A 14635-nucleotide genomic window follows, 5' to 3' on the forward strand; every position below is an offset into this window, starting at 1 on the left:
GCTGGAATTATGTGTTGGAATTCTTCTTCTGAAGATAGATCTTTGGAACACTTCAGGGGATCGCTAGCCTCAGGTGAAGTCAGGGCCTGCAATTATACTGATTATGGGCCCCTTATCTTTGCTCCACATCTGTGCTTTCCATTCTGTTCCTAGTATTCCTTTTGAAGTCAGTTGGTTTCCTGATAGTTAAGAGTATGTGTGAATGGATTTTGATTGCAGTTGAATGCCCAATATCACTGTAGGCCCCATATTGTCTGTGCTGGGTAGCCCAAAGTGTAAAAGTTAGTTCTGAAGAAGGGTCTAGGCCCGAAACATCAGCTTTCCTGCTCCTCTGATGCTGCTTGGCCTGCTGTGTTCATCCAGCTCTATACCTTGTTATCTCTCTTCTAGTCGAGATTGTTAGGTTTGGTTGATTGTTCTCTTAGAGTGGAGGTATAAATCAGAATTCCAGGCTGTTCAATTGTTCCAGACAGAAATCATTCTGACTCTCAGATATAACACAATGATGAGCTGGAGGAACACAGCAGGCCAGGCAGCATCAGAGGAGCAGAAAAGTTGATGTTTCAGGTCGGGACCCTTCTTCAGAACCGACCCGAAACGTCAACTTTCCTGCCCCTCTAATGCTGCCTGGCCTGCTGTTTTCCTCCAGCTCCACACTGTGTTATCTCTGACTCCAGAATCTGCAGTTCTTGCTATCTCGTTCTGGCTCTCATGTGTGTTTGCAGCTGGAGCCTAGCATTTTGCCCAGTATTTTAGATATTGTAAATGCCCACGATCTTGTCCAGTGTTATAGATGATGAGGATTTTTGCTCAATTCTACAGCATCTTGTAGATAGTACACACTGCTGCTACTGAGTGTCAGTGGTGGAGGGAATGGATGCTTGTAGATGTGTTGCCAACCAAATGGGCTGCTTTGTTCTGGATGGCGTCAAGCTTCTTGAGTATTGTTGGAGCTGCACCCATCCAGGAAAGTGGGGAGTGTTCTATCACATTCCTGACTTGTGCCTTGTAGAGGAACACAGGCTTTGGGCAGTCAGGAGGTGGGTTACTCACTCTGCACAGTAGGAGTCACTTTTTGGATGCTAACTGACTTGTTGTGCAGTTTCAACTTTATTTCAGGCTTCCTGAAATCCAATTCACCATTCCTTCCATTAACTGCAGCATTTTCTTTTGTTCAGCTGCTTATTAGAGGGAGGTGATGGCCTAGTGGTATTATTGTTGAATTGTTGACCCAGATAATGTTCTGGGCACCCAGGTTCGAATCCGACCATGGTAGATGGTGGAATTTGAATTAAAAAGAAATATAGAATTAAGAGTCTGATGATGGCTGTGAATCCGTTACTGATTGTTGAGGAAAAACCCATCTGGTTCATTAATGTCCTTTAGGGAATCCTCACCTGGTCTGGCCTACATGTGACTCCAGACCCACAGCAATGTTGTTGACTCTTAACTGTCCTCTGGGCAATTAGGGATGGGCAATAAATGCTGGGCTAGATAGTGATGCCCTCATCCTGTGAATGAATATTTTTGCTTGACAAGATCTATAAATCGATCTCTGAATTTTGTAATAAAAGCAGAAAGTGCTGAAAAAACTCAAACAGGTCTAATAGGCTCTGTGGGGAGAGAAACCGAGTTAATGTTTTGAGTTCAATGTGACTCTTCTTCAGAGCTGAGTTTTGTACCTTCGTAGCCTGCCAGTAGAGGGCAGCAGCTTGCAGCCTGAAAACCCCCTGGATATTTGTGCAAGCAAAGCCAGAAACACAAGATGGGGCAGATTTTGATTACGATGCTGAGGGAAGCACATAGGTGGGAGCTGTCAGATCCCACAGTTCAGCCAAGCATGTCACATGCTTCATGAGACATATATGCTTGATGAACAAAATCTGTGAATAGTCTAACAGCTGTAAATAAGAGGGCTGCAGTGATTCTGGCATGAATACTGCCATAACCACAGAGAAAAGGGATAAAGGCTCCACACATGGAATGCAACATGACGGAGAGGGTACAGAATGGGAGATGGGACGTACAAATATAGAAAGCACAACATTAAAAGGGGAGAGCTTTGGACAAGGACAGCAGGTTAGACCAACAGTGCAATGAGAAAAGACAGGATGATGTACTTTTCTTTCCTTGGGATGGAAAGCCTTAATGTACCAGGATTGCCTATGGGTTTGGATTTTGGACATCTGGAACTGGATAGGCCCACGCACTGACTCCCAAGCCTGCTCTGGGCCACCAGTGTGTCCACCGGGGATGGAGAGGTTTCCCTATTGTCCTCCTCCATGCTCATCAAGGTGAGTTCCCAAGGACCCTCAGCGATGTCAGGCCAGCAGCCTGAGTGGTACGTGAGCTCAGCTCAACATTGAAATCCTCAAACAAGGAGACATAAAGCCGGTATTATTTGGAGAGGATTCATTGTGGACACAGTTAAAACCTTTAATCTCTGTGGCCCTGTTATTGGGGTATGCAACCCCCTGCCTCTGATGGGCACTCACCTTGCCTCAGCTGAATTGACAGCGGGATGTCTATTTGTCAATGGTGAAATACTGACGCTGATCGCAACACCATCCCCTAGTCAGGGCTTCAATTTCTCTATGTGGCTGCCTACCCTTGTCCAGAGGAAAGCTGACCCAGATCCTTGCTGTTTGCTGACAAAGTGCCCAGAGACAGTAACACAACAGGATCTGTTCCATTCTGCCTCCTAACCACTTTCCCAGTCTTCCCCTTGCCTCCACCCCTTGTGTCCAAGTTGCCAGCAATATCCAGCCCTTGTGTATTGTCTGCATTTTACTGTTTGACCATTTAAATTGGTGAAAGCCTCTCTTCCCAAATTTATGAGATGCATTCCCTGTGGACATTTTCTCCAAGAAGTGGGAGCATAAGGGACATGTTCCCAGATATTTCAAGTTTCATTAGTTTTGGTGAGAAATAAAGGCAAAAAGATAGAAAAACCAGCAAAACAAAAACAGTATTGCTTGGAAATGAGCATCCTAGTTATACAAGAACTCCACTTTGTAGTGTACAGGGACGAGTGTACCTCATTTATCAGTTTTACTTGGTGTTAATTTTGGATAGAAGCATCTAAACTAGGAAAAAGAGCAGGCCATTAAGACCTTTGAGCCTGCTCCACCATTCAATAAGGTCATGGCTAATCCTCTGTCTTAGCGTCATATTTCTCTTCATACTTCTTGCTGCCTTTAATATATTCAATTATGAAGCCTCCACTGCCTTCTGTGCAAATTCCACAGGTAGACCACCCTCCGTGGCTACTGTCCAGCCTGCTGTGCATTCCTCGCCTCGGTTAATTTTTTCACAGAATCCCGACAGTGTGGAAACTTCGGCCCAACAAGTCCACACCGACCCTCAGAGCATCCCACCCAGACCCATCCCCCTATAACCCACCTCATCTACATATCCCTGAACAATACAGGCAATTTAGCATGGCCAATCTACCTAAACTGCACATCTTTGGACCGTAGGAGGAAACCGGAGCGCCCGGAGGAAACCCACACAGACACGGGGAGAACGTGCAAACTCCACACAGACAGTCACCCGAGGGGGGAATCGAACCCGGGTCCTTGGCGCTGTGAGGGTTTCAAACAAATGTATCGACTGCCATTTATAACCAAATTCTGCAGTATTCTTGTCTGTTTGGTTATCAATGTTAAGTACCACAGTAAGAGAATTCTTTCAATTTTGTTAATATAAGGCATCACCTTGTTGGCCTGTAGAGGGTAGCAGAACACTTATGCAACTCCAACAAGCCCTTAAAAACTTCATGCAAATGCTGGATTTACTTGCTTTCTGGTTTCAGGTAAGCAGAAAGTGAAGACTTTAAGTCCATGTTTAGGCCTGGAATGGGAGGCGTACATGGAGAGCATAGTCGTTAACTGGGAGGCATTAGGCTTGCCTGAAATCAGGGCTCCCACAACAGCTGATAGGATTTGACTTCATGGAAAACATCTGAAATATAAAGCTGGTCTTGGTGATCATGACAATGAAACTGGCATTTATTGTTATAAAAATCCAACTGGGTCACTGATGGCCTTTGGGGAGGGAAGTCTGCCATCTTTACCTGGTCTGGCCTACGTGTGACTCCAGGCCCACAGCAATGTGATTGACTCTTGGGCCCCATTAACACAACTAGTGATATTTTGGCATCTGGTGCTTGCAGGTACTACCTGGAATCACCTCAACTATTTTAACATTAGAGTAAATCCCAAGAAATGGGGAGGAATGAGAACTGTGGCAATATTGCGGGGGAGCACTTTTTTTAAACAGGGAATGTGGGCATTGCTGGAAAGATCAGCATTTATTGTCCAAAATTGGTTTCCTTTGGGCTGAGTAGCTTGCTGGGCCATTTCAGAGGGCAGGTAAGAGTCAACCACAGATGTCATGTGACTCCAGCAACTAACAGGACATGAAAGCGTGCTGCACATCCATACATCCCTGGGTGCTGACTGAAGTATAAATGCATCACCCTCACAGTTGTTTCAGGCTAGAAATTGAGATTTAGACAGTAATTCTAACAAGAAAGAACAGACAGAACCTTCCAAAATGCATCACCTCACATTTGTCTGAATTAAACTCCATCTGCTATTTTTCTGCCCGTGTCTCCAACTGAGCTAAATCCTGCTGTATCCTCTGACAATCCTCCTCACTATCCCCAACTCAACCAATCTTTGTATCGTCTGCTAACTTACTAATTAGACCAGCTTCATTTTTCTCAAAATCATTTATGTAGATCACCAACAGCATGGTGCCAGCACTGATCCCTGTGGAACACCACTAGTCACAGCCACCCATTCTGAAAACCACCCTTCCACCTTTACCCTCCTTCTCCTATGACTAAGCCAGTTCTGTATCCATCTTGCCAGCTCATCCCAATACCATGTGACTTCACCATTTGTACCAGTCTGCCATAATGGACCTTGCCAAAGGCTTTACTGAAGCTCATGTTGACAACATCAACTGCTCTTCTGTCATTAATCATCTTCGTCACCTCCTCAAAAAACTCATTCAAGTTAGTGAGGCACAACCTCCCCTGCATGAAACCATGCTGTTTATCGCTGATCAGCTCCCTTGCTTCTAAATGCTTATAGATCTTGTCCCTGAGACTCTTTTCCAATAATTTCCGTACTACTGATGTGAGGCTCACAGGCCTCCATTAGGTCACCCATCAACCTCCTATGCTCCAGTGTAGAGAAAGAAATGGAGGCTAGAGAACTCAGGGAAATAAATATTAATGTCATGAAAACAGTGCACATTACAGAGGAGGAGGTGCTGGAAGTCTTAAAAAAACATAAAGGTGGATAAATCCCCAGGATCTGATCAAGTGTCTTCTAGGATCTTATGAGAAGTTAGGGAAGAAATTGTGGGACCCCTAGTAGAGATATTTGTATCATATACAGACAAGGATGAGGTGCTGGAGGATGAGGTGCCGGAGGACTGGAGGATGGCTAATGTTGTGTTTTTATTTAAAAAACACTTTAAGGAGAAGCCTGGGAACTATAGAGCTGTAAGTCTGACATCAGCGGTGGCTAACTTGTTATAGGGGATTCTGAGACATTGGATTTACTTGCATTTATAGAGGCAAGGACTGATTAGGGATAGTCAGCACAACTTTGTGCGTGGGAAATTGTGTCTCACTAACTCAATCATTGACGACACAACCAAAAATATTAATGAGGACAGAGTGATAGACATTGTCTACGTGGATGTTTGAGTGCATGATATCAAATATCCATCAAGGCTATGTTTCGTACATCTACAAGGTACACTGCCCTGTACTGTGAAATATGTTTGTCTGAGAATCTCCTACTTGGAAAAGTCAATTAAAAAGCTGGCCCAGATGGATTTCATGTTGTTCTGTATTAAATAGTATTAATCTTCACGGGTGTATGTTCAGATACAATGATACAAACAGGGAATGTCAGGAGTTTCCAGAGGCAATTATCTGATCAGTTTAGATAAGTTGTGTTTTGAGATGAATCCTCACACAGCTCATCAGGATGTAAGATCCATCAGTAGATTTGCGGCACAATCTCTTTTTTGGTTGTGATCTGTAGGACCTGATTGGTCTGGCAAGGTAGAAGAAAATCACCTGACAATTGAATGAAAATAGGCTCTTAGCGAAACGAAATGTACTTTCCTGTACGCCAGCAACTCATTTCAAGTTACTTTGTAATGACAGACATTGTTACTGAGACTATGATGTTAGGTCTTATTCCTTTGAAACGCAATGCTGTTTCCCCACCTGATTCCCAGAGAAATCATCATATTGGACAGTGCTTAGTGCACTCCTGAACATTAACCCTTTCAGACCCTTATGCCCTTGTGTAAAACATTGCATTTGGATTAACCATTTCCCCCTAGGTCGCCATCTCTGCTCTCATCCAATGCTGCAGGGCCAATCAATGGAACTCTGAGAGGAAACAGCCTAATAAATGCAAGACATTTCAAAGTTCTGAGGAGCGAATTAATTGCTGTAGGAAAGAAAAGTATTGATTTTGAATTTGACTTGGAGAAGATCTTGAATGACTAGTAATTGTATTTGCTTTTCAGAAAAAAAGGTAAGATTTCAGTGTAGCAATGACTGTGAAAGAAGTAACACAGTAGAAAGATACAAATAAGACAGCAGGGGAAGACTGTAGATGAGTGCATTTCCACCCTGAATTTTGAGATCTTGCTAAAGTCAGACTGAGCTTGAATTGAACAAAAGTTGTTGATAGACATGATAATCAATTGATCTCAGGGATGGCAGGACTGACACATGAGGAAGGATTGAGTAGGTTAGGATTGTTTTCACTGAAGTTCAGATGAATGAGGGGGCATCTCATAGAGACTTATACAATTCTAGCAGGACTGGGCAGGGTAGATGCAGGGAGGATGTTCCCGATGGTGGGTGTGTCCAAAACCAGGGGTCACAGTCTGAGGTATTGGGGTAGATGATTTAGGACGGAGATGAGGAGACATTTCTTCACCCAAAGAGTGGTGAGCCTGTGGAATTCGTTACCACAGGAAGTAGTTGACTCCAAAACATTGAATGTATTCAAGAGGCGATTAGATATAGCACTTGGGGCAAATGGGATCAAGATTGTGGGGAGAAAGCAGGATTAGGCTGTTGAGTTGGACAATCAGCCATCAATGTGAAGAATGGCAGAACAGGCTTGAAGGGCCAAATGGCCTCCTCCTGTTCCTATCTTCTATGTTTCTATGTAAACAGAGAGTAATGGTTAATCAATATTTTTTAGGCTGGAGGAAGGTTTGTATGGAGTTCCTCAGGGTTCAATATTGGGGATTTTCCTGAGGGACAATGTCAAAAATTGCAGATGATACAAAACTTGAAAGCGCTATAAGTGTTGATGAAAGTTAGAATTTCAAAACCAAAATGACAAGGTATGGAGTCGGCAGATGTTTGGTAGATAAAGGTCACTGCAGAGAAGTGTGCTATGATACATTTTGGTAGTGAGATGGAGATACAGTATAAAACAAAGGGTCTAAAGATTGTGCAGGAGTGGAGAGACCTGGATGGAGATATGTACATAAGTAATTTCAGATGGCAGTACAGGTGGAGTTCAGATTACATGAGCAGGGAGGTTAAGCCGAACCTGCAGAAGAAATTAGCTAAACTTCAACTTGAGTACAGTGTATACAGTAGAACACATTGTGCACAGTTATTGGTGCCACATTTTAGGAAGGATGTGAACATATTGGAGAGTGTGTAAACAGGCTGATGAGGATGGTTCTAGGGATGAGAAACGTGAAGAAATTGGGGCTGATTTCTTTTGGAGAGGAAAAGGCCAAGAGCAGATTTGATTGAAGTTTTCGAAACCATGATGGCTGGGTATAGAGCTGACATAAAGAAATGTTTCACGCGAATGGGCACTGATTTGCAAAATATGTAAATGCATTGTGAGAAATAAACTTTGTATTCAGCAAGTAGTGGGAGTACTGCTTGGAAGTGTGGTGGAGGCAGGTTAAGTTGAGACTTTCAGAATGATTTTTTAAGTAGAAATAATGTGCAGGGTCAAAAGGAAAGGGTGGGTGAAAAGCACTAAGTTTCATTTGGACAGCTAGTACAGATAGGATGGGTTGAATGGCACAGTAACAATCCCTGTTACTCGGTGAGAACATGACTGAAAAATAATGCAGTGATACATAAGACTCTAAACCCAATGAAATGGCCTATCTCGAGAATATCAAGCTCTGCCCAAAGTTGTATCCTGTCAATACATTGTAGGGAGTCCCAGGAGATGCTTGCATGCTAAACATTTTTTGGAGCACAAGCTGCCAAAGAAATGCTGTTTTCTCAGAAGTAGCTTATTTCCTTCAGAACAAGGTGTGACAGGGTCAGGACACAGATTGATAGTCACTGGTTAAAAAAGCAGAGGTGAGATGAGCAGAACGTCATTATGCAGTGAATTAGAATGCACTGCCTGTATGGGTGGAAGATACAGATTCAAGAATAGCTTTCACATGAGAATTGGATAAATACTGGAAGAGGAATAGTTCATAGAGCTGTGGAAACAGGACAGGAGAGTGGTATTAATGATTGGATAGCTCATTCAAAGTGCTGGCACAGGCACGATGAGTTGAAGGGCCATATTCTATGCTGTATCACTCAGTCATCAAGGGGAGCTTAGCATTCCATGATCCAGTACAAACAGACTTGGATGCCGAATTCCTATTGGCTTTATTTTTCCAAGCCACAGACTCACTCCACTGAGAGTATACCACATTTATAACATCCTTGTTCCGGTCTATGGTAACTGATTCAGGATACACAGGACCATACTGTCTAATGATTAATTGTTTTGTACTTCGTCCAACAGAATGAAAACCTCAGGTGTATTATTCATCACTTGTTTTTTAAAACTGTAATATATTTCTGTATACATATGTGCAGTTTCTTGGCAGTTATATCATTAAACAAATACCATTTCTTTTGATCAATGTGTATCTGACTCGCGTGGAAATCCATCGGAATATTTATACTTTTAACTTACACTTTTTTTAGTTAATCCCTTCTGCCTTTAGTCCAATCATAGATCTGTCAGTTAGTTCTTTCTTCTCTTTCCCTACTGGCTTTAAACGTGTAACATCTCCAACTTGCTTACTTCTGATGAAAAGTTGCTGATTAGAAATATTAACTGGTGATGCTCCCAGAGTTCATGAGGTTGGCTGCAGGAAGGGCACTTCATTATGCCAGGGAATGGTATACACAAACCCTGTCACCTCCTCCTTCATTCGCAATCAAGCTCTGGATTGAGGATTGGTTCTTTTTTAATAGAATCCCTACAGTGTGGAAACAGACTATTCGGCCCAACAAGTCCACACCAATCCTCTGAAGAGAATCCCCACCCAGACCCATCCTCCTACCCTATCCCTATAACACTGCTAACGCACCTAACATACACAGCCTTGAACACATTGGGTAATTTAGCATGGCCAATCCATCTAACCTGCACATCTTTGGACTGTGGGAGGAAACAGAGCATCCGGCAGAAACACACACAGACACAGGGAGAATGAGCAAACTCCACGTAGTTGCCCAAGAGTAGAGTCGAACCTGGGTCCCTGGCACTGTGAGGCAGCAGCGCTAACCGCTGGGCCACCATGCCACCCCATGATCAAGCTTCCCATTCTGTCACCAACTGAGGTCCTTAAGTGGCTGATTAGTAACTGCCTCAACCTACCGACTATTTGGATTAGCTCAGCTGAAAGTATCGTCATGTGGTGTGTGCCGGACAGGTCAAGCTGTATAGGCATTTTGTCACCTTGGGAGTGAGGAGGAGAATGTTTCTCCCTCAATCAAAGGCCTGATTGTGAGGGACTGGACATACAATCAAACTGTGAGTCACATCCTGACCATTATTTCCCATCTCCCTGTAAACCTCAACCAGGGAATGCCCTCACCTTCAGAAATGTTCTCCTTCAGTTTCGGCTCCTCCACCATCCAGGAAATCCAGGCACGCTCTCCTGAAGAGGTGATGGCCTAGTGGTACAATCGTTAGACTGTGAATCCATAGACCCAGGTGATGTTCTGGAGACCCAGGTTTGAATCCCACTGCAGCAGAAGGTGGAATTTGAGTTCAATAAAATACCTGGAATTAAGAATCTAATGATGACTGTGAATCCATTGTCGATTGTCAGAAAAACCCATCTGGTTCACTAATGCCTTTAGGGAAGGAAACTACCATCCTTACCTGGTCTGGCCTACGTCTGACTCCAGGCCCACAGCAATGTGGTTGACTCTTAACTGTACTCTGGGCAATTAGGGATATGTAATAAATGCTGCCTGGCCAGTGACATGCTCATCCCGTTAATGAATGAAGAAAGGATAAAAAAAAGAGCAGCCACTGCCCCCTCTGTGCTGTGCTGTAGACTGCAAGAGCTGGCAGCCTCTGAATGACCAGCAGCTCATGCCAGGGGGCATAGGGTTTTTGAATCTCACCCTGCCCTCACCCCGCCAGAGTCTTCATTCCAGGCAAAGTGCTGCTGGTTCCCTCACCATGGCCTGACTGGTGCTTGTTTCTGGTGGGCAGCGTGGGTCTTTTGCCCAACCTCCAGATGGCTGCTGAGACCTTTGCCATCTCCACGTTGTCACTCCTGGTCAATGTCTCCAACATTTTGTGATCTTATTTCAGATATTCAACATCAGCACTATTTTCCTCTTGCATAGTGCCTTATGAGTTTTCAGTTGCTGAAGAGAAATCTGCACAGGGAGTGTTTCTGATTCCCCTGTGTGAGTTCGACCTTTTCAGCTCAGAGGAAGGACACTGAGCCTATGGTGTTTGTGATCAGACCACACGTAATCCCATTTCCTAGCTTTTGGCCCATAGCCCTGGAGGCATTGGCAGTGCAAGTGAATATCTAAACACTGTAAATGTTGCAAGAGTTTCTGACAACCCTTTCAGGCAGTGAGTTCCAGATTTCCACCACTCTCTGGGAGAAAAAAAACCTCTTGCTTGGGAAGGACGCAGTGCACTGACCTAAGCCCACAGACATTAGTCATTGGTTGACCAAGCCAAGGCTAAAGACGCCCCTAAGACAGATAGGGACACTTCTGGAGACTATTGATCTAAAACTGGATGACTTACCAATAGACACCACTGCTTTCCTCTCTTTCTCAGTGAATGGCTATCCAACCTGTCAAGACACTGACTTGTGGAATTATCTGAATAGAGTTAGATGGATTGGCCTATTCATGTTCCAAAAGCAAAACCAAGCTGGCTGGTTAATAGAAACCAAAAGAACTGCCGATGCTGTAAATCTGAGACAAAAATAGAAATTGCTGGAAGAGCTCAGCGGGTCTGGCAGCATTTGATGTTCAGTTCTGAAGAAGGGTCACCTGACCTGAAACGTTAACTCTGACTTCTCTCCACAGATGCTGCCAGACCTGCTGAATCCAGCAACTTCTATTTATGGCTGGTTTATCAGCATAATTTCCTAAAATGTTATCAAACATCTGGATTGTTGAGTCTACTTAGGGCAACTTATTATAGGATTTCCATTACGCTATTATGGGGTTACCCCTGAGTCCTATGTATATTAATGTGCTTAAACAGAATTAATTGATGACTGGGGGGGGACACAAGGAGCTGGGTGAGAACACCACTTTTGAGGTTGCCTTTTTATTCTGTGGAGGACGATGGAAAAGCATTTTCATTGGAATTATTCAGAGGATAATGTAGAATTTATTCTATGTATGGAATTTTAAAAACATTTAATACAGATGTGATCTTATAGTATGGGTTCAGCACCATTTGCGACTGCTCAGATACTGAAACAGTTCATGTCCACATGCAGCAAGACCTGACATGTGCTGATAAGTGGCAAATAACATTTGTGCCACATAAGTGCCAAGCAATTACTACGAGTTGGAATTTAGCCATCTCCCCTTGATGTTCAATCGGAACACCATTGCTGAATCACCTACCATCAACATCCTGGTGGTACCATGGACCAGAAACCAAACTGGACTCACAATATAAATAGATTTTCTGAAGAAGGGTCCAGACCCGAAACGTCAACTTTCCTGCTCCTCTGATGCTGCTTGGCCTGCTGTGATCATCCAGCTCTACACCTTGTTATCTCACAATATAAATACAGTGGCTACTAGATGAGATCACAGTCTGGGAATCCTGCAGTAAGTAACAAGGTCTATGCACCATCTACAAGGGAGGGATGGATAGAATACTCCCATTTGCCTGGATGAGTATAGCTCCAATTAACATTCGAGAGGCTTGTCATCATCCACGACAAAGCAGATGCTTGACTCACATCCCATTCACCACTTTGAACATTCACTTACCTGACTAGCAATGCTCAAAGTGCAGTTCGTACCATCTACAAGATATACTCCTGTAACTCATCCAGCCTCTTTAGAAAGGACCTTCAAAACCTTCATGACCTCTTCCACCTGGAAGGACAAGGGCAGCAGATACATGGGAACAGCACCACTTGTAAGTTCTCCTCCCAGCCACTCACCATCCTAACTTGGAACTATATCTCCACTCCTTCATTGTCACTGGATCAAAATCCTGGAACTCTTCCTAACAGCATTGTGGGTGCTTGTATACCCAAAGGACTGCAGCAGTTTAAGATCACCACCAGCTTCCCCAGGGCAACTACGGATGGGTAATAAACACTTGTCTAATCAGTGCACCCACAATTCTTTGAACAAACCCGGCCAATTACTGCCCCATCAGTCTACTCTCGGTCATCAGTAAAGTGATGGAAGGTGTCATCAACAGTGCTATCAAGCAGCACCTGCTCAGCAATAACCTGCTCAGTGACGCCCAGTTTGGGTTCCGCCAGGGCCACTCAGCTCCTGACCTCAATATAGCCTTGGTTCAAATATGGACAAAAGAGCTGAATTCCAGAAGTGAGGTGAGGTGACAGCCCTTGACATCAAGGCTGCATTCGACCGAGTGTGGCATCAAGGAGCCCTAGCAAAACTGGGATCAATGGGTTTCAGGGGGCAAATGCTCCAGTGGTTGGAGTCATACCTGACACATAGGAAGATGGTCGTGGCTGTTGAAGGTCAATCATCTCAGCTCCAGGACATCTCTGCAGGAGTTCCTCAGGGTAGTGTACTAGGCCAAATCATCTTCAGCTGCTTCATCAATGACCTTCCCTCCATCATAAGGTCAGAAGTGGGGATGTTCGCCAATGATTGTACAGTGTTCAGCATCATTCGTGACTCCTCAGATACTGAAGCAGTCCGTGTTCACATGCAACAAGATCTGGACAATATCCAGGCTTCGGCAGACACGTGGCAAGTGACATTCGCGCCACACAAATGCCAGGCTATGACCATCACCAATAAGAGACAATCTAACCACCGCCCCTTGACATTCAATGGTGTTACCATCACTGAATCCTCCACTATCAACATCCTGGAGGTTACCATCACTGAATCCTCCACTATCAACATCCTGGAGGTTACCATTGACCAGAAACTCAACTGGACTCACCACATAAACACTGGCTACAAGAGCAGGCCAGAAACTTGGAATACTGTGGCAAGTAATTCACCTCCTGACTCCCCAAATCCTGTCCACCAAACCTACAAGGCACAAGTGAGGAGTGTGATGGAATACTCCCCACTTGCCTGGATGAGTGCAGCCCCAACAACACTCAAGAAGCTTGACATCATCCAGGACAAAGGAGCCTGATTGATTGGCACTACATCCACAAGCACCCACTCCCTCCACCACCGACGCTCAGTAGCGGCAGTGTGTACTATCTACAAGATGCACTGCAGAAATTCACCAAAGATCCTCAGACAGCACCTTCCAAACCCACAACCACTTCCATCTAGAAGGACAAGGGCAGCAGACATATGGGAACACCACCATCTTCAAGTTCCCCTCCAAGTCACTCACCATCCTGACTTGGAAATATATCACCGTTCCTTCACTGTCGCAGGGCCAAAATCCTGGAATTCTTTCCCCAATGGCATTATGGGTCAACCCACAGCAGAAGGTCTGCAGCAGTTCAAGAAGGCAGCTCACCAACACCTTCTCAAGGGCAACTAGGGATGGGCAAGAAATGCTGGCCAGGCAGCGACACTCATATCCCACAAATGAGTAGAAAACAAAACAAATTAACCTTTGGTAGCTTTGACGATTTGGGGCATTTTGGTTTTAACCAGTTCCGCTATCCTGGATGGCACTTAAGGTAAACCTCAACCTAAAGTAATATTCTTTTCTGTTAAGCTGATGCATGTTTGAATGATAAGCATTAACCAGCCAAATGGCATTTCCTAAGCTTTGGACTCCGTATCTAAGTATATGCTGACATTGGAAGTGGTCAGAGAAGTTTTACAAGAATGATCTTGGCAATGAAGGGCTTGTCATATGAGGAGCAGTTGAAGACTCTTGGGCTGTACTCGATGGAACTCATAAGGATGAGGGAGCATCTCACTGACACTTACAAAACACTGAAAGCGCTTGATGGAGTGGAGAAGATATTTCCACTAGAAGGAGACACTAGGACCTGAGGATACACCCTCAGAGTGAAGGGATGACCCTTTAGAACAGAGATGAGAGGGAATTTCTTCAGCCAGACGGTGGTGAGTCTGTGGAACTCATTGATGTAGAAGGCTGCGGAGGCCAAGTCATTGAGT

Source organism: Rhincodon typus, chromosome 1 (assembly GCF_021869965.1).
Source record: "Rhincodon typus isolate 14 chromosome 1, sRhiTyp1.1, whole genome shotgun sequence".
Taxonomy (NCBI): Eukaryota; Metazoa; Chordata; class Chondrichthyes; order Orectolobiformes; family Rhincodontidae; genus Rhincodon; species Rhincodon typus.